Source organism: Mus caroli, unplaced genomic scaffold (assembly GCF_978045245.1).
Source record: "Mus caroli unplaced genomic scaffold, Mus_caroli_1 scaffold_17, whole genome shotgun sequence".
Classification (NCBI taxonomy): domain Eukaryota; kingdom Metazoa; phylum Chordata; class Mammalia; order Rodentia; family Muridae; genus Mus; species Mus caroli.
In genome coordinates, this window is record NW_028227272.1 from 22,400,131 (window position 1) to 22,419,684 (window position 19,554).

General features: G+C 40.2%; 1 pseudogene; it reads right to left on the reverse strand.

Moving 5' to 3' along the window:
* Positions 1-8,767: 8,767 nt before the first annotated feature.
* Positions 8,768-9,680, reverse strand: LOC110312046 (heterogeneous nuclear ribonucleoprotein H2-like; annotated as a pseudogene).
* Positions 9,681-19,554: the final 9,874 nt, after the last annotated feature.

Consider the following 19,554-nt stretch of genomic DNA (forward strand, 5'->3'; position numbering starts at 1 on the left):
TAAGGCAGGGAAGAAGCCCCAGGCTGGTATTTTAAATATTTTATTACTACAGGGAGAATGTTCTAATTCTATTTCAATTAAAAATAAAATTTAAAATGTTATGAGGTTAGACAGACCATTAGCTCAGGGAAAGACTGACTAAAAGACCCCTTAATATGAGGCATAAGAAATACTAGTAGGGCTCTTCCGGCCGGACCAGCACCAGGGTAGCTAGGGCGCAGGGTCGGCTGACACTCGCCAGCTACCCACAACACCCGCCACAGGATCTTAAGACTTCTGGTGAGTGGAACACAGCTTCTGCTCCAATCCAATTGCACGCGGGACCTGAGACTGCATTAGTTAGGGAAGCAGAAAACCAGCCTGAGTAGGGCCACAGGCCTCTTCCGGCCGGACCAGCACCGGGGTAGCTAGAGCGCAGGGTCGGCTGACACCCGCCAGCTACCCACGACCCCCGCCACAGGATTTTGAGACTGCTGGTGAGTGGAACACAGCTTCTGCTCCAATCTTTAAACAGTGGCAACGACAACAACTAACCCCAGAGATTACCAGATGGCGAAAGGTAAACGTAATAATCTTACTAACAGAAACCAAGACCACTCACCATCATCAGAACCCAGCACTCCCACTTTGCCCAGTCCAGGGCACCCCAACACACCGGAAAAGCTAGACACGGATCTAAAAGCAATTCTCATGATGATGGTAGAGGACTTCAAGAAGGACTTTAATAACACACTTAAAGAAATACAAAGGAACACTGGTAAACAGGTAGAAGACAGTAAAGAGGAAGCACAAAAATCCCTTAAAGAATTGCAGGAGAACACTGCTAAAGAGTTACAAATCCTTAAAGAAAAACAGGATAACATAATCAAACAGGTAGAAGTCCTTAATGAAAAACAGGAAAACACATCCAAACAGATGATGGAAATGAACAAAACCATACTAGACCTAAAAATAGAAGTAGACACAATAAAGAAAACCCAAAATGAGGCAACACTGGAGATAGAAACCTTAGGAAAGAAATCTGGAACCATAGATACCAGCATCAGCAACAGAATACAAGAGATGGAAGAGAGAATCTCAGGTGCAGAAGATTCCATAGAGAACATCGGCACAACAATCAAGGAAAATGTAAAATGCAAAAAGATCCTAACTCAAAACATCCAAGAAATCCAGGACACAATGAGAAGACCAAACCTACGGATAATAGGAGTGGATGAGAATGAAGATTTTCAACTCAAAGGACCAGCAAACATCTTCAACAAAATTATAGAAGAAAACTTCCCAAATCTAAAGAAAGAGATGCCCATGAACATACAAGAAGCCTACAGAACTCCAAATAGACTGGACCAGAAAAGAAATACCTCCTGACACATAATAATCAGAACAACAAATGCTCTAAATAAAGACAGAATACTAAAAGCAGTAAGAGAAAAAGGCCAAGTAACATATAAAGGCAAGCCTATCAGAATTACACCAGATTTCTCACCAGAGACGATGAAAGCCAGAAGATCCTGGACGGATGTTATACAGACACTAAAAGAACACAAATTCCAGCCCAGGCTACTATACCCAGCCAAACTCTCAATTAACATAGATGGAGAAACCAAAGTATTCCACGACAAAACCAAATTCACACATTATTTCTCCACGAATCCAGCCCTTCAAAAGATAATAACAGAAAAAAAACAATACAAGGACAGGAACCATGCCCTAGAAACAACAAGAAGGTAATCCCTCATCAAACCTAAAAGAAGACAGCCACAAAACAGGATGCCAACTTTAACAACAAAAATAACAGGAAACAATTACTTTTCCTTAATATCTCTTAATATCAATGGACTCAACTCCCCGATAAAAAGACATAGACTAACAAACTGGCTACACAAACAAGACCCAACATTTTGCTGCTTACAGGAAACTCATCTCAGAGAAAAAGATAGACACTACCTCAGAATGAAAGGCTGGAAAACAATTTCCCAAGCAAATGGTATGAAGAAACAAGCTGGAGTAGCCATTCTAATATCTGATAAGATTGACTTCCAACCCAAAGTCATTAAAAAAGACAGGGAGGGACACTTCATACTCATCAAAGGAAAAATCCTCCAAGAGGAACTATCAATCCTGAATATCTATGCTCCAAATACAAAGGCAGCCACATTCATTAAAGAAACTTTAGTAAATCTCAAAGCACACATTGCATCTCATACAATAATAGTGGGAGACTTCAACACACCACTTTCACCAATGGAAAGATCGTGGAAACAGAAACTAAACAGGGACACAGTGAAACTAACAGAAATTATGAATCAAATGGATCTGGCAGATATCTACAGAACATTCTATCCTAAAACAAAAGGATATACCTTCTTCTCAGCACCTCATGGTACCTTCTCCAAAATTGACCACATAATTGGTCACAAAACAGGCCTCAACAGATACAAAAATATTGAAATTGTCCCATGCATCCTATCAGATCACCATGGACTAAGGCTGATCTTCAATAACAAAATAAATAATAGAAAGCCAACCTTCACGTGGAAACTGAACAACACTCTTCTCAATGATACCTTGGTCAAGGAAGGAATAAAGAAAGAAATTAAGGACTTTTTAGAGTTCAATGAAAATGAAGCCACAACATACCCAAACTTATGGGACGCAATGAAAGCATTTCTAAGAGGAAAACTCATAGCTCTGAGTGCCTCCAAAAGGAAACTAGAGAGAGCACACATTAGCAGCTTGACAACATACCTAAAAGCACTAGAACAAAAGGAAGCAAATTCACCCAAGAGGAGTAGACGGCAGGAAATAATCAAACTCAGGGGTGAAATCAACCAAGTGGAAACAAGAAAAACTATTCAAAGAATCAACCAATCAAGGAGCTGGTTCTTTGAGAAAATCAACAAGATAGATAAACCCTTAGCCAGACTCACTAGAGGGCACAGGGAAAGCATCCTAATTAACAAAATCAGAAATGAAAAAGGAGACATAACAACAGATCCTGAAGACATCCAAAACACCATCAGATCCTTCTACCAAAGGCTATACTCAACAAAACTGGAGAACCTGGATGAAATGGAGAAGTTCCTAGACAGATACCAGGTACCAAAGTTGAATCAAGATCAGGTTAATGATCTAAACAGCCCTATATCCCCCAAAGAAATAGAAGCAGTCATTAATAGTCTCCCAACTAAAAAAAGCCCAGGACCAGATGGGTTTAGTGCAGAGTTCTATCAGACCTTCAAAGAAGATCTAATCCCAGTTCTTCACAAACTATTCCACAAAATAGAAACAGAAGGTACTCTACCCAACTCATTCTATGAAGCCACAATTACTCTGATACCTAAACCACAAAAAGACCCAACAAAGATAGAAAACTTCAGACCAATATCCCTTATGAATATTGATGCAAAAATCCTCAATAAAGTTCTTGCTAACCGAATCCAAGAACACATCAAAACAATCATCCATCCTGACCAAGTAGGTTTCATCCCAGGGATGCAGGGATGGTTCAATATACGGAAATCCATCAACGTAATCCACTATATAAACAAACTCAAAGACAAAAACCACATGGTCATCTCGTTAGATGCGGAAAAAGCATTTGACAAGATCCAACACCCATTCATGATAAAAGTCTTGGAAAGATCAGGAATTCAAGGCCCATACCTAAACATGATAAAAGCAATCTACAGCAAACCAGTAGCCAACATCAAAGTAAATGGTGAGAAGCTTGAAGCAATCCCTCTAAAATCTGGGACTAGACAAGGCTGTCCACTTTCTCCATACCTATTCAACATTGTACTTGAAGTCCTAGCCAGAGCAATTCGACAACAAAAGGAGATCAAAGGGATACAAATTGGAAAAGATGAAGTCAAAATATCACTTTTTGCAGATGATATGATAGTATATATAAGTGACCCTAAAAATTCCACCAGAGAACTCCTAAGCCTGATAAACAGCTTCGGTGAAGTAGCTGGATATAAAATTAACTCAAACAAATCAATGGCCTTTCTCTACACAAAGAATAAACAGGCTGAGAAAGAAATTAGGGAAACAACACCCTTCTCAATAGTCACAAATAATATAAAATATCTTGGCGTGACTCTAACTAAGGAAGTGAAAGATCTGTATGATAAAAACTTCAAGTCTCTGAAGAAAGAAATTATAGAAGATCTCAGAAGATGGAAAGATCTCCCATGCTCATGGATTGGCAGGATCAACATTGTAAAAATGGCTATCTTGCCAAAAGCAATCTACAGATTCAATGCAATCCCCATCAAAATCCCAAATCAATTCTTCAACGAATTAGAAAGTGCAATCTGCAAATTCATCTGGAATAACAAAAAACCTAGGATAGCAAAAACTCTTCTCAAGGATAAAAGAACCTCTGGTGGAATCACCATGCCGGACCTAAAGCCTTACTACAGAGCAATTGTGATAAAAACTGCATGGTACTGGTATAGTGACAGACAAATAGACCAATGGAATAGAATTGAAGACCCAGAAATGAACCCACACACCTATGGTCACTTGATCTTCGACAAGGGAGCTAAAAACATCCAGTGGAAGAAAGACAGCATTTTCAACAAATGGTGCTGGCACAACTGGTTGTTAACATGTAGAAGAATGCGAATCGATCCATTCCTATCTCCTTGTACTAAGGTCAAGTCTAAGTGGATCAAGGAGCTTCACATATAACCAGAGATACTGAAACTTATAGAGGAGAAAGTGGGGAAAAGCCTTGAAGATATGGGCACAGGGGAAAAATTCTTGAATAGAACAGCAATCATTTTTTCCACAGGAACTGAAAATTGTCTTAAAATTTATATGGAAGTACAAAACATCCTAGAGAGCCAAAACAACAAAGGAAAAAGTAATGCTGGAGATATTGCTATTCCTGATTTCAAGTTGTACTACAGAGCTGCACCAATACAAACTGTGTGATACAGGCATCAAAATGGACACAATGATCAATGGAATAATACTAAAGACTCACATGTAAGCCCGAATTCTTACAGCCACTTGATTTTTGATAGGGAGGCTAAAAGGATACATTGGAGAAAAGGTGCATTTCAATAAATGCTTCTATTCTAACTAGGAAACTACTAGAACTTAACTTGAAAATGTCAAGAAAGAGCCTCAAAATAAGGCCCGCTATCCTGAAGCTGATAGAGAAGAGGGTGAGAAATATATTTCAACTTACAGATACAGGAAAGGATTTTCTGAACAGAGCCCTGGTAGTTCAGTCATTAAGACTACCAGTTGATAAATGGACCTCATAAAAGTAACAAATTCCTATATAGCAAGGGACAATATCATTAGATTTAAAAGATAGCTCTCAGAATGGGAAAATTCTCTGTCAGCTATATATCTAAAAGAGGGTTAGTGTCTGCAATATACAGAGAACTAATACAATTAAACATCCAGAAAACAACAACAACAAGCCAACCAACCAAGTTAAAAATCAAGGCATAAACTAATCAGGGTTCTTAAATGATGAAACGTAATTGTTAAGAATATTTTTTAAAATATTCAGCATCTTTAAACACATCAGGTAGATGTGAATTAAAACTACCTTGAGATTTTATGTTAAACCAGTGAGACAGACTAACCTAAAACAAGTAACATGGCGTGGATGTAGTGAAAAAGGAACACTTGTTCATTTTGGAGGAAGTGAAAACTGGTGCTACCTCTAGGAAGATGAGTGTGGAATTTTCTGGAAAAGCTAGAAGTAGATATACAATATGATACAGCAGTGGCATTCTTGGGCATATACCCAAGGGACTCTCTCCTTGTACAGAGATACTAATCCTTGATCATTGTTGCTCTATTCCTAATAGGCAGGGAATGGAAACAAACTAGATGCCCATCAGTGAATGAATGGGTAAGGAAAATGTACTGTGTTTACACAACATGGCACTATTCAGGTGTAAAAAGGGAAATGGTGATGTCTGCACCTAAGTGGATAGACCTTGAAATGATAAATCTGAAGGGGGCAAACCAGACCCAGAAAGACAAACACAACATGCTCCTTTTCATATGTGGATGTTCGCTTCAAATATTTAGATATATGAGAATAAATTGCAATAGAACATTTTGGGATACTAGAAGCATCCAAAGTTCTTCATTCTGTGTTGCCCAACACAGGGACTAGTAATCATGAAATATTGCAGGTTTAGACTTAGGAATTAAAATTATTATGTTGTAATTAATTTAAGTAGACAAAACTGCTTATGTCTAGAGGTCATCAGAGTGAGCAGGATAGGTGTGAAGAAAGGAGGGGTAATGGGACCCTGAATGCCATCAATGAAGAGGGATTGAGGCATCTCTGATCCTTTCTGAGAATGTTTAAGAAGATACAAGCATTTTTGAATTGCATGTTTTTGCTATATTTCATTCCATATTTAAGAAAACCAAATATGCATTCGTATCAGACGTCATTTATTGATTTCCTCTCTGAGAGAATGCCTTAGTTTGTCTACATCTTAACTACATCCATCCCTTTCTCTCTTTATTTTTAGGTGTGTTTACATTCATTAGAATGATATAATGTGCTTTTATTTCTGTTTTTATCAACTTTATTTGCTATCATTTCCCTCGCCATAGAGATCCACCCCAGGGACATTAAGTTAGAGTTTATCCTGTACTGTTTACCTTTTGCCTTTTGGTTAGCATGTATTCGCTCTTATGTGATCCAGGCCGTAAAGTGCTCCCTTGGGTTTTGAAGTTATGGTGTTTCCAGCTTCTTTTAGTGTCTCTAAGTTTAAACCTGCCTGTGGAAGGAGGCAGGTGAGCCTGGAATCATCTGCTCATTTTCTTTAGTTTTTTTTTTTTCTTATTTTCTATTATTATTATTTTGTTGTTGTTGTTGTTGGTGGTGGTGGTGGTGGTGGTGGTGGTGGTGGTGGTGGTATAAGGTGGTTCTCATCTTCTTGCCTGTGTGAAATTTGCTGTGTTTCTAAGATTTAGAACACATTTCGTTTTACTGTCAATCTCCCAAAGATTCATGTTACCAACATGTCTTTCTTTTTTCAGTTGAAGGAAGCAGGATGCTGAGGAGTAGGATAAAGTGACCAAGGTCATATAAAGGAGGTGCTATAAAGCTGAGTCACTTCTATGTTATGATGACAAATTCCACAGATATGGTTTCAAGTACGATTTTCTTAACCATTCAACTTTGCAAAAATGCTATGGGTTAGGTTTCTTGTTTCATATTTACAATCCACACTGTGTGTTGCGGCAAAGAAATTTGAAGCTTGTGTGCTGTGACCACAGTTTCTTTCAAGGAACTCTAAAAATGCCTCCAAGGCATTAGGGTGCTTCATGAACCAAAGCTGACAAATGCTTTGCTACGGGTAAGGAACTATCTGACATTAAGCTAACATTTACCAAGCACTTATGTGCTGGCATCTGAGCTAGGATATTTCCTATGCATTATCTTGTTTTTATTCTCCCAACAACTCTCTAAATATAATTAAATAGCTCAAATTTCAATAATTCATCACTATGATTGGGCTATGTCTTTCTTTAAAATGAGGAAGAATCATTTGAACATCAAACACATCCAAAGATAAAATGAATTTGGCAAAAGTAAAATGAGATTATGTAGGTAGTTTGGGTTTTGTGGGTATAGGCAGTATAGAAACGTAGCTTGGTGTGAGCAATGTGTTTAGGCTGTGCTCCTGAAACCAGCAGTTAAATTCAACCAGGTGGATTGGTGTTAGGGAATGTTGCTCCTATACAAATATGAAAAGATTCCCAGTGCTTTCTAAAATCACCAAGCTCCAAGGAAGACAGTGTTAGAGCACATAAGTATGGGCTGCAAATACTTGCAGCTCACATGGAAGCTTCCTGCCATTCCTAGATATTAATGTCTGAGGTCAGGCTCCCAATGCTTCAAACACACTTTTGACTATGGAATGGACGATCATGTATTCATATGATATTTTTAAGAATAGAATTATCTTTCAAAAGTAAACATTTCCAGTTTTTAAAAGGAAGATTTATTTGTCAAGTTTCACTTAGTACAATACATCTAAATGAAATTCACAATACAAGGGAAGATTTAAATCAGAGTCTCAGAATTCCATACAAACAGCATGACCAAACTCCTAAAGTATTGGTGTCACATCTCAAAATTGTTCTGGATCTTAAAAAAAAAAAACAAAAACAAAAACAAAACTGAAAAGTGTACACTCATGTACTGTACAGAATATGAAACCAAAAATCTAGAATTAACAAACAAGCCAAATGTTGTCACTTTGAATCAAAGACATGGCTCCTGTATTTAATTTCTACAGAAAAGCATGTTTTTTTAACATGTACCTCAAGTTTTCAGTGTATTGTGGTCTAAGAGCAACACCATTCAGTGTAAGTGAAACTGCTTTAAACTGAATCATGCTTACAGCTTGAGTATACTCCTCCAACGGAAGTAACTTGAGGAAATCTGAAAGTGGAGATGGCAACACTGAACTTGTTAGTATATCCTAGAGGAATATTTTCAGTGATCAAAATTACTGAGCTTAAAGTTTGAAAACAATCATAACTTTCACTTTACAGTAAGCACGAATCTCAAGCTTGTAATGCCAAACTGTTAAATTTTGTTGTCTTAAAAAAAAAAAAAAAAGAGGAGAAAGAAGAAAGAATGAAGCTGAGCCGTAGTGACCGGAGGCAATTGAATTTGCCAATTATCATCATACTGGGTATGCTGGATAGCCTTCCTACTCCGTCCAGTTCCAGTACCTGCAGCCTTTTATTCCCGTAGATGCTATTTGATGTTCCCTCTCTTCCTAAGTAAGGTTTGACTGATGGTCATTGCATTTTCCTGAAGAACTTGATCATATCTCCTCATACTGCTCTGACTACCTTAACCACTTCCATAGTCACCACTAAGCTGCTGGCTGGCAGGACCTCTGTAACTAGACTGGTTGAATAAACCCATTACCCCCCCCCAACCCCCCATCACCTGGCTATCATAATCACTACCACTTGCCCCTTCTGTAGAATTCAAATGAGCTCTACCGCCACCTGTCCCTGCAGTAGAATTCAAGAAGAGCCCCCCCCCACATATCTGTGCTGCAGATTTGCTTCATCTTTTTGCCATAGCTGCCACAGCATCTTCATGAGTAGCAAACTCAACGTCTGCCTCACCCGCAACTCTGCCATCAGGTCCTATTTCAATGTGTACTCTCATGGGATTAAGAGGTGAGAAAAAAATAGTAAATATCACTCTCAGTAGCTCTGTATGGCATCTCGTCATGTGTACCCAGTGGTCTGTGGTGCTCTGGAAACTGGACTCACCATCTCCATATCTATGATCACATATTCCTCAGAAATAGTGGCTCAAGCCTCTTCCAAATATATCAGACTCAAAACCACACCTGTCATTATAACCTCCATAGTTATCATATCCACCATAGGTACCTACCTCATTCTTTCAAACCCAGGTCTTCTGCTGATGCTATTATACCCTCTTCCAACCCCGGGGCCAATCATAGGGACCTGGGCACGACACCGTCATGAGCTTTTGAGAAGGATCATAGTGGATTCGGACTTCAGATAGTTCTGATAGTTCTGATACTGCCAATAATGGGATTTTTGTGACCCAGAGGAATCCCATTTGGCTGTAACAAGGAAGAACCCCGGGGCCTATCATAAGGACCTGGGCACTGCATTGTCATGAGTTTTCAAGGAGGATCATAGTGGGTTAGGACTTCAGCTCTGCTACTCTTGAATATTTCAATGTACCTATGCCCTATTCTTCCCTTGTGTTTCTTTATGGCCTTTTGGGCTATCTCCTGTGAAGCAAACTACACAAAAGCCTCTCCTATGGTCCACCTCTGAAAATCCACTGGCAGTGTCATCTCATTTGACACAATTTCCAGCCCTGAAAAGAACAAAACAAGTTCTTCCTTATTTCAGTCAAATGGGATTCCTCTGGGCCATACAATCCCATTATTGGCAGTATCAGGATTATCTGGACCTGCATGCTTTAAATCATTTCAATACTGTTGCATTTGAATAATTCAGCATATCTGTGTCCCTTGGTTTCTCTGTCTTTCCTTTAAGCCAGTTATACTTCATATTCTCATTCAAGTTGGACAAATGCTTCACTACTGGGTCTGACTTCTCCAGTGTAGATGAAACAAACACCTGATATGCCATTTTGGAATTTGCAATCAGAGGAGAAGCACATCACTTCCTTGGCTGAGCTGGACCAGTGAGGCCCATGTTCTTAACCACAAATCCCTCCCTGCTCTCTGTGCTCAGCATGATGGTAACTGACAGGCTCTTGGGGACAATCTTGGCTCAATACAATTTCAATGTGACTTTTGGCCTGGGTAGTTTCTTCCAGGAATCTGGTCAACAGATACTTTAAAATGTTTGCTGCAACAGTCCTATTAGACTGGGATGGAGTGTTCTTCCTTCTATCCTCAAATGGCTATAGAGAGACAATAGATGACGACCAGAATACTTCTCAAGTAAGTTTGTTTTTATCATGTGGAGGAAGCACATATACCATGGTGCACATGTGGAGGCCAGAGGACAATTTCATGGAGTTGGTTCTTTCCTTCTACCTTAATGTGGAATCTGGGATTGAGCTCAGGTTTTTAGCTTTGAGGTAAGAGCTTTTATTCACGGAACCATCTCTGTTGCCATATGAAACCATTTTCTATGAAGCTAAAATAATGTTTTCTTAGTTGACTGAAATGCATTTTTGTAGAATTTTTATTTATAGCTCAGGTATGTTTTACTCATTTTATAATGTATAATGGCAACATTTTCTGTTCATTTACAAAATTCCTTTTGAATTCAAGAAAACATAAAATTTCCCTGACACACACTATTTACATTTTGAAAGAATGTTCACAGAATACTGCCTGATATTATGTATTTTCAGTTTTGTGTTTCTCCCACTCCCTTCTCTGTACAACATGCCTTGGGCACATTTCTTTCTCTATAATGTCCAAGCTGTGGTCCTGCTCTGTCTTTGAAATTCAGTGCTATGGTAGAAATATTTTTGGAGGTGGTTTGTGTTTGGTTTCAGATCCCTGGACAAGAGATTGAGATGCATATTTCACATACCAAAGCAGACCTGGCCTCCAGGTGCTCCCTGCATCCCTTAGTTTTTACCTCGTATACCCTGCCCCCAACCCTGAACTTTCCAGCCCAGGAGCTGGACTGTCCTTCCCCCAGAGGCTCCTCCGTACATGATCCAGATATTTTGGTCTCTTTTTCTTTCTCCTCATTTCCTCTTCTCTCTTGGTGACATGCCCCCTTCTTTGTTTCTCTCCCCCTTCCTTACCACCCCTTTCCTCATGGTGACTTGGTGGTGGTTGATTCTTGGGGCCAGTAAATTCATTCATCCTAGAGCAGCTCCCCAATAAACCTGACTTTAATACTAATTTGGCTTAAATTGGCTCATTTCACCTGTGGTAGAGAAATAACCTATCAGTCTTAAGTCGGAGGGATCAATTGGTTTACTCTTTGCCAAAGTGACTGGTAGCCATGTTATTTTGCTTTCCTTAACTCCGACCAAATGTGAACCCACCAAATGCCCTGAACCATTCTCACACATGTTATCATCAGCGGAAGGAAAGATTAAGGGAGGGAAGGTCTGTGAAAGAACCACAGTTTTAACCAATAGCTGTTAAAGTATCTTGCTGTTTAAAATGTAAGAAAAGGGATGGCACTCATGTGGACAGACTGTGACATTCTCTGTGAGGGTCCTAGAAGGAACCTTGAGGGGACAACTTCTAGAACTTTTATTATCATTCCACTAAAATCCACTGAGTACAGAAAGGACTAATAAATTAAGAGTGGAAGACAGTAATTCTAGTCTAGACTTTCCCTCTAACTTGTTATGTGAGCCTTGGGCAAGTTAGTTACCTTCTGACCTTTGGTTATTACTTTTAAAAATGTTTTGAAAAGATAACCCCAAAGGGCTTCTATGTCTGACACTGAGTTCCATTACAGTACTGGCCACAATTACAAAATCTCCCCCAGATCAGGGCCTCCTGTTTGCACCATCTTGACACACAGCCATTTGTGTTCTGTTTTGGGAGTAGCCCTTTAAGAGTATAGTTAAATAGCAATTTTAAGGTAGACTAGAATAGTCTTCCTGTGGCATTTTGTCCCTTTGGCATCCTAATGACCTCCTTGGGTGTCTCTGAATGATTGATGAGGAACTTAACTTCCATGGGGATCACACCCCGTGGTGCCCAGCAGCTGGAGAGCTTAACCCAAACCTGACACAGCTTCCTATGTTGGGCTGGGTATCCACTTAACCAAAGCATTCATGAACGAGACTTGACAGCTATGCACTTTGGGTCCTGGAAGGGATTCCAGAATAGAGAGGGTAGGAGCTTGATGAAAACACTCATCTTGACTCTTATTTTTTTTCCGTGAGTTGAGTTCTCAAGTATGATGTCCTAACCAAGGAGAAATATTAACCGTGAAGGAGTCATAGGGATCTTGAATGCTAGATGAAATATTTCTCAGTGGACAATGCTACCCACTGTTGCCAATGCTACTTATTGTAGACTTCCTATATACATCATGTCTTGCCTGGCCCACTGGGCTAAGCTTGCTATACTTTCGCCACTTCCACAGCCTTTCGTTAGAAAGCCACCAACTTTGTCTGTTGCTGACTTTCCTCAGCCACAGTCCTCTTTTGCAGGTCTGTGTCTGACCAAGATCCCTTTGCTTGAATGGAGTGTCGTAACTAAGAGTTAACTGACGTTCACAGCTGTGTGGCTGGACTCGGGCATAGAGTACATTCTAAAATAGATCTCGGCCACCGAGGGCATGGAAACCTGCCCTGCTCTCTGCTGCCAGGGAATGCAGCACCGAAGCTAGGATTTTTCACGCCTCAAGCTCATTAAACTCCCAGCCTGAATTTCACAGATCACATCCCTCCAGAATCTTTGGCTTACTTCCTTCAAACACAAGGCCCCCCTTTTCCTCAGGTGGCTCAGTCAGTCCTTTACCAATTTGTTATTGACATTACTGTTCATCCAGGTTCCGCCAAGTGCCAATGTTGGGGCAGTGGGGAGCAGTATGTCCCTATGGAAGAATGAGTGCTAGACTAGAGTTACTGGGTTGCCAATACATGAAGTTCAGTGGATCCTGAAAATCCTGTAGTGTATTAGTGTAGTGGATTAGTATGGTACTACAGTGTGGGTTAAAAAAAAGGGCCAAAGTTTACACAGTAGTATGGGTCATAGGCAAGAAATTGGAAACTGACTCCATACCTTGTATTTATTTCTTTGAACTAGTAATTTTTTCTTTTCTTTTTTTAATTTACATTTCAAATGTTACCCCCTTTCCTGATTTCCCCTCTGAAAACCCCTATGCCAGTCTCCCTCACCTGCTTCTATGAGAGAACTCCCCCACCCACCCACCCACTCCTGCCTTACTGCCCTAGCATTACTCTACACTGGGGCATTGAGCCTTCACAGGACCAAGGACCTCCTCTCCCATTGGTAATGATTCTTAACTCCAAAAAATTTGTGCTGTAGGAATGGACACCTCATATAACCATTTAGCCAGTTGCCTCTATTATTTGATTGATTTTTAGAGTAGCTCTTGGTCCAATGATAAAGAAATGATTCCCTAACCTTAATATAGTTGTTTATTATCCAGATTTTCATGCACAAACTTTTATAACTAGATAACATAGATGCATGAACATGTGAGCAGATGCTACCTCTGGTAGAGTGGGGAGTGAGGGAAGAAACAGGAAGATACTTGGCTTAGGTGGCCTTCCAGTACAACAAGAGGTATAGCGACTCTTCTTCTACTATTTCTAGGCTGTGACCCCAGAATATGGAAGACTGGGATTCTTAAAGTATGGTGTTGTGGATTGAAGGAAAAGGAGCCGGTGGCTAATTTAAGATTGGGTAGTCCATGTAGGTGTTTGGCAATCAATTGGCTCTATAGGATGGGAAATAATTTTCCACACACAGAGTGGATACTACTCATCCAAAGAAAAAGAGCAGAGTGTACCTAGCCTGGAAGGGAAGAGGTAACTGACAGTGTCGGCTGCTCACTGATACTACACTGTGGGGCTAGTGGAAGAAAGCAAGGCAAACCCTTATCTGAATGATGGAATTCTCAGCCTATGATTGCATTTCTTAGTGTGGCCTTCCCTATAAGGAAAAAATGCAAACAGACGTCTCAGAGTCTAGGATGTTCGTTCTTCCTCCATTTCACCATAAAGATGTCTCAAGACCTTGCCACTGGCTGACATTTGGGTCCAGGCTTTGTTCATTGCTAAAACATCCTCTCTCCTCTTCTCTTCTCTCTCTCTCTCTCTCTCTCTCTCTCTCTCTCTCTCTCTCTCTCTCTCTCTCTCTCTCTCTCTCCCCTCTGAGCCTCTATCTACATGCCTCATCCAAGGGGCATGGGGAAGTTACAGTGACATAATGCTAGATGGGTCTTAGTTTTACTGGATGGCCCTTAAGGAGCCAAAGAGAAAGTATCAGATCCCCTGGGAATAGAATTACAGATGATTGTGGACTACTGTGTGGGTGGTGGGAAACAAATACAAGTTATCTGGAAAAGCAGCCAATGAGCCATCTCTCCAGGCCCTAGGTGGCAGGAACTTGAAGATGGACATAGCAGCTGACTATTTAGTTTGTGCTTCCGTATTGACCAAGGCATTTAGTCACATGAAGAGGAATCAATTATTCTGTTTTGTGGATGTCATGGGACATGGAACTTTAAACTATAACGGTTCTAGCTGAACCAAGACAGCTTACCATCCTTTCTGTGTGGTCACATTGAAGATTCTGCAGAAACCACCTCTAGAATTAAATATTACTTTTGCCATACTGTGTATATAACCTTGAACAAGTTACCCTAAATTTCAGTTTCTGCATTTGTATTTTAAAGATGCTCATAACTGTAGTAGTTGTAATTATATTCTAAATTTTTTGGAATATTAAGAAGTTATTATAGCTAGTATTAACTATTGCTATTAGTAGAATACATCAAACTTTCCTTATCTTCATGCACCTAACTCCAACTTCAGTAACCAATCATGTTTACAATGTTTTGTTATAAAGGGATACAATTATTTTCTATGTATGTGCTTATATACTATCATTAGAGGATTTAAGATGAAACAGGACTGTCTTTCTTATACTTGGTACCCTATGCTTGTCCTGACCTTACATTTTTTAAATTATTATTATTTTGCATTGCTTGAAAAATTGTGCCATTGGATGCCGTGCAAACCTGTAATTAATTGAATTTTTAAAGAAAGCACAAAGTTTGTACTGATTCTTATCAACATCATTATTATTATTATTAATCAACATGATATGAGTTAGAGGTGCACGAGTAGAGAAAAATACCAGGTTGTGCTATAGGCAAATCTGGGGGGATGGGGGGGTGCATTTTCTTGATTAGTGAATGATGGGAGAGGCCCAACCCACTCTGGGAGGTACCAACATTAGCACATAGTCATGGGTTTTGTTGGGGGGGGGGGGAGAGAAGGGGCTGGGGAAGATATATCTATATCTATATCTATATCTATATATATATCTATATATATATAGAGAGAGAGAGAGAGAGGGGGGGGGGAGGGAGGGGGAGAGGAGAGGGGAGGGGGAGGGGGGGAGGGAGAGAGAGAGGGAGAGAGAGAGAGAAAGAGAACAAAAATAAAACAAGAACAAAAACAACATCAAAATGTAAGGACAATAACAAAAGCAACCTTAGCAAGCTCAAATCCACCTTCCTCTGTCTCTGTGTAAGTTCATGCTTTAACTTCCTGCCCTGACTTCCTGAAATGTTTGACTATGATGCAGAAGTTTAAAAGGAAATCAACCCTTTCTTTCCCTCCTGTTTTGGTCATGGTGTGTTACCCCAGACACAAAAGCAAGCTAAGGCAATCTTAGTCCTTGGGTCCTTCCACCTCTCCTGTATAGGGCAGTATATAAAGTAAACTCTGGGTTCTGTCCCAGGCACACCCTGCATACTGCTCAAAGCCTTGCCCTCTCTTGCTCTTGATTTCTAATCCTTTAAATGAAGAGGGTGGGAAACACGGTCCCTAAGGCCTCTTGTATGAGTGGCAGCTCAACCATGCCTGCATGCATTTTATTCTTTTCTGTCTTTCTCTCTCTCTCTCTTTCTCTCCAGCTCAGGAAATAGAGGAGAGTGGCTGAAGCGGCTCTTCATGTATCTAAATCTCTCCTACACTAAAGCTCAAAGTTCTGAAGTTTCACACAAAGGGTAGTTTAGGCTATGCCTTCTCTAATTATGGCCCATTAAGGCCCCAGATCCCTCCTGTCTGCTGAACGCTATTTAAAATTCTCCCTGGCAGTGCCTTCACCAAGGATGCAAGGCTTGCTAGGTTCTGTTGATGTTTATGTTGAGAAAGCAGATAATCCTCCCCGCAGTGACATGCTGATTGAAGCAAGTAAAAACCGAATAGGGTTTTAGAATTCTAATTGCTGACAGATTCTTAATGGCGTGTGAGGCCTGGTGTCTGTTTGGCTAGCCCTGTTGCTCAGAGCAAAGTGTGAAGTCAAAGAGTATATTGTTCCTGGTATGAAATTTCTTAGCTCCACAGTGATTCCTTTCTGAATGAGGCATGGGCAGGGGGTGGGGTGTAAGCATCCACAGCGTTTAAAAGTAGGAGGGACAGGGAAGTCAAGAAATGGAAGGGAAATCTAGTGGAGGAGACTTGAGATAATTCCAGACAGGGTTGGTCTATGTTATAGGGGACCCCATACTCAACCTCTCTGACTCATCTGTTAGTAGGTATATATAAATAATATAATATTGTTTATAACCTTGTGTTTCTCTGGTTTTCTTTATCTTTCTGGAAAGCATAATATACTGTCCTGCAAAACCAGAGTACTTTTGAGCCACCAACACACTGGCAGCAAGTGCAGGCACATGTATGGAGGGATAAAAAATAGTCCATGAGGATTCATAAACACAAATAAATACTAGCTGTCAGTGGCTCACTAAAGATGAGTGTGAGCCTAGACCAAGGGAAAGCTATTCCCAATGAACTGTATAATTTTATTTCTTTTGCAATTTCCAAACTAACTATGATAAGATAGGAATCGTTGGTTGCAAACAGGCTTTAGGATAATCACCTTTTGCAATTCTACGTTTCTAAATTCGAAAGCAAGGTAGACTATTAATGTCCCCTCCTCCAAACCCTAGAATCTTTGTGGCTTTGTTCTTTTCATTCATAAGAAGTGTGTTTAGGTGATGTTGAAGTTCCTTCGGTACTATTTCTGATAAAATATTAACAGAAATGGTTAAATGGTAGAGCAGGCTGAATTTATATGAAATCAGCAAGTCACAAGCAAAATTTTGAAAACAAAGGTGGTACTTAGGCTTTCTTCCGAGGTCTAGTGTTTCCCCACGCATACATGTGCTTAGATATACACTTTGAAATCTAATGTTTGAGAATCACCTCCAGCCTTTTTTTTTTTTTTTTTGACTTAGTAAAAATACCTATCTTTTCTGATTAAGAAGAAAGTAATAATTACTTGGGAGAAAAATTAATGTGAAGTATAATTTGGGGACTGGATGATCTAATTTTGCTCTGTCTACCACATCATACTTCCTAGCTGGATCACTTTGACCAATGAGCTTAAAACTCTTTGGGGGCCCTAATTTGCTTATCCTTAAAATGACCAGATGAAACTAGGTGAATCTTTAGAACTCATTTGGAAATCAACAACAGCAGAGCAGAGCAGAGCAGAGCAGAGCAGAGCAGAGCAGAGCAGAGCAGAGCAGAGCAAATGCATTACTTTGCAGGAGAGTTGGTCTAGGAGAGTGGCTGAGATAGTGAAGGCCTAGGGAGGAACCTGTGGGGATCACTGTGACCACAGGGACTAGCTAGGTAGGAGGTAGCCAGTCCTCAGGAGGCCCAGTCGCTAAAGGCCACAACATGATTTCATATCCTTTTTATGAATTCGTCTCTGTTCTTTTTTGCCTGACCCATATCCACTATTCTGGCCTGTCTACCCTGCACTGCTAAGCTATCCCTGTATTCTGAATACTAACTAGTCTTTTGACACTCTGGTTATTCCAGTAACTAACTTGTTGGTATTTTATGCAGTATTCTACACTGAGTTTCAGATCCAGCTTTTATTGGTGTGGTTATTACATTTGTTGTCAAGAGCACCTCAGCAAGAAACTTCCAAAAAAATCCCATTGGTATTGAAAATTCTCTGCAACGTGTAACTTCAGGTATTTAATAAATAATCCTTTAACTAATCCCTTTATGGTTAGGGTTCTGGTTAGGGTTTCTCACTCACTCCTTGTTATTATAGAGAGCACTCACACAGCCTTTCTCTACTTAAGGGAAGATGTGGAACACGTCTTTTGGTAAAGAAACTTTCATTCCAAATTTTAATTAAGGTGTGGCCCTGCATTACCCTCCTTTCAGACAACTGGACTGTTCCCGACTTCTCCTCTCCATTTACTCTGGTTGTCTCACAGTAAGACGGAGAGGATCTTCAGGCACATTATGAGCTAATAAATTGACAGTTTCTAGATTAAAGCAAATACAGAGGCAATGATTAAAGCGACTCCACTCTAGTAAGGTGAATAATAAGCACTCCGAGATTGTCTTTGGATAAAGATACCTGGGGGCAACTTTCAAAGTCCACTGAGTGGCCGGGCTGGAGCTCTTCATGAAGAACACACGAGCAATCATTTGCTCTCCATAGTTTTGAAGGAGACAAGAGACTGAAGCCATTATTTAGGCTTGCCAAGACTTTAAACCTGTGGTTCCGAGAAGTCTAAGAATTCTGAAGCTGAGACCACTGGCTTATGTTTCCAGAATGAAAAGCCAGCCAAAATATTGGTACTGCCCCACAGCCTGAGGACAGTAAGACGGGTTGTTTCTCTCTCCACCTGTGGCTGAGTTTTGGCAATTTTGACTTTCCTTCTGTAACAGGGTGGTGTGAAAGTCAACAAAGGGAGCCAGTTGTCCACTTCCAACCCAGCAAATACATTTTAGCCACAGTTTCACACGGAGTCCTGATGCCAGCTTTTAACACCTCCGTGTTCTTAGCTGTTGATTTTTCTTTAATGCAATGCCTCACCCTGATCAGCTTGAAGTATAATTGACAGAGGAAAACAGCTTGGATTATTGTCTCTGTTGATGGGCCGTAAAGAAGACAAAGCCTGATGACAGTGACATGTGCTTTTTTTTCTGTGGTAACAGTGGGTGTTTATGGAAATCTCTGGAACTTGGGAAACAGGACTGAAGAGGGAAAAGTGGAGGAGGAAGATGTAGAAATACACCTTCCACAACCACTTTCTATTCCAGTTGATTGTATTTAACTCTGGTCCATGCCTTTCATGTTAGAACAGTAGGTGACTGGGCTGAACTGTCTGGATGTTAAAGCTGATAAAGGGAGTTATGTATCCCTCATCTAGAGGCAAGGAAACTTGGAAGTGGTGGGAGCCCAGGCGATGCAGTCACAAGGATCACTGTTGGGAGTCAATTTCTTTCTTTCTTTCTTTCTTTCTTTCTTTCTTTCTTTCTTTCTTTCTTTCTTTCTTTCTTTCTTTCTT